The sequence below is a fragment of the Neophocaena asiaeorientalis genome, unplaced genomic scaffold, assembly GCF_003031525.2.
Source record: "Neophocaena asiaeorientalis asiaeorientalis breed wild unplaced genomic scaffold, Neophocaena_asiaeorientalis_V1.1 scaffold330, whole genome shotgun sequence".
Taxonomy (NCBI): Eukaryota; Metazoa; Chordata; class Mammalia; order Artiodactyla; family Phocoenidae; genus Neophocaena; species Neophocaena asiaeorientalis.
The window spans coordinates 3,224,074-3,226,252 of record NW_020175667.1 but is presented as its reverse complement, the minus strand read 5'-3'; the positions used below and the strand labels follow the sequence as shown (position 1 = coordinate 3,226,252).

The 2,179-nt window shown below is 32.9% G+C and overlaps 1 non-coding gene across 1 annotated transcript; it reads right to left on the bottom strand.

Moving 5' to 3' along the window:
* Positions 1-1,354: 1,354 nt before the first annotated feature.
* LOC112390587 (U6 spliceosomal RNA) lies at positions 1,355-1,461 on the bottom strand. The gene has a single exon (XR_003001301.1). It is a non-coding gene; the product is annotated as a U6 spliceosomal RNA (small nuclear RNA).
* Between the last annotated feature and the right edge of the window lie 718 nt (positions 1,462-2,179).

Below are 2,179 nucleotides of genomic sequence, written 5' to 3'. Positions count from 1 at the left end.
AGTTATTATATCCTTTAATCTGGAAAGGAAAACAAGAAACCTGACATTCATCACAAAAAATCGCTTTTGTTCCTTTGAGTTTTTATAGAGATGGTGTGTCATGGATCTGAAGGCTGTCTTGTCCCATATGAATATGCCATATTACTGAATTTTTGGACATTAAGGAAGGTCATGGTTCCTTCCTGACTTCAGAATGTCACTGCACAGCTCAGTGAGTTTTTTCATTTCAAACACTGTCTGAAAACACCAATTTCTTCCTGTCTCCAACATCCACAATGCTTGTTAATCAACAACTTTTGAGGCTTCTCATTTTATATCAATTATCTCTAAGTCTTAACAGTGTCTCTTTGGTATCCAGCATACGTATCATTTCAAGTTTCAGTTCTCAAGTCTGATAAAACTAATAAACCCACACTGCCAGAGGTGGCACATTAAGCTGGTAAAATGGTTTTCATCTTAATTGGATATGAGCACCGTTATCGCTAATAACCCCAGGATATTCTAATTGGACTCTCTCTCTCTCTCTCTTTTATTTTTAAAACATTAATCTCATTGACCAGCCTTAATTTCTCCATCCCCCACTCCCTGAACCCAAATCTTGAAATGCAGTATAGAAATATTCTAACTTCAGGTGGTCATTTCAGCATTATTTTTTGGTATGAAGCCAAAAAAAGGTAAACAGTTTTGTAACAATAAAAGCTCCCTTTTTAAGTTTTCAGAAAAAAGAAATTGTAGTAAGACTACTTATTGACATTGCAATAATGTCTCTAATGCAGTTTAGTTAGCTGCCAGCGTCACCTAAGGACACTGAATCATCAATTTTCAGTAATTTTTAAATGACAATGATCTTCTCTGTCACATAATTTATGGTAATCTTAGTGCAAGTTATATAGCAGAAGGAAACACTATTTTAAAAGTTATCACACACATAAATACTAGATTTTTGTTTCATCTTAATTTTACAAGTATTGGTGAATATATATATATATATATATATATATATATAAATTATAGAACTCTGGATGTTGACATTATAGTTAAGAAATGAAAAGATGTGACAAGACACTTCCACAGACAGATGCTATTTAGTTGCTGGTAAGCACACATTGACAAACACGAGGATATAAACACTTAATTCCATTATGCAACAATATCAAATTTAAACTAAGTTTTTTTTTTTTTTAAAGTTGAGAATTATGTTTTATTTGGTGGACTTACTCAGGTCTTAAGCCTGGGATGCAGCCTCTCAGATAGAACTGAGGGACGGTTTTTTATTTATTTATTTATTTATTTATGGCTGTGTTGGGTCTTCGTTTCTGTGCGAGGGCTTTCTCTAGTTGCGGCGAGCGGGGGAAAAAATATGGAACGCTTCACGAATTTGCGTGTCATCCTTGCGCAGGGGCCATGCTAATCTTCTCTGTATCGTTCCAATTTTAGTATATGTGCTGCCGAAGCGAGCACTAAACTAAGTTTTGACATACGAAATCAACTCTGATTTTCCTTTTTACTAGTCTTTTTTGGTAGGCATATGCTTGGCACTAAAAAATAAATAAAATCTTAGAGGGAGGGGGGTTAAAAAAACAGAAAAAAATTTTCCGCAATAAGTGTAAAAACTGCAGGCTGCTTATGCTTTAATTGTTGAAAAATGTCATGTGAGCCATTCAATGGCAGAAAGAATTCACTTTTAAGAGACATAATAATTTTTTCTGGAGAAATTATGTTTTATCCATTGAGTGTGGGCCATTATCACTGTTCCCATATAATTAAAAGCCTTTATGTAGATATCATTAAATAATTATGGATGTTCAGAAGAAATGCTTACCATTCCTTCAATCCATAAAATGACAATTGAAAAAATTATTCATTAATTTATATTTACATTTCTGACAATTAAGTTAGCAATACCTGGAGCACAGATGAATGTAGATCAAATAATTTTCATAGAGTCTTCTAATGCCAAAGCTATAGTAACATCACATATGCCTTTTATGTTGACTTCTTAGAAAATTATATATCATTGCGACTCTAAAAAGATAACCAAGTTTTCAGTCTTTTGTGTGTGTGTATAATATACACATATATCCTATATTGTATGTTGGAGATACCCTATATATGTATGTATATATATGACATATGGGGTATACATTGTGAAAAGGCTATGTATACATATGATGTCAAA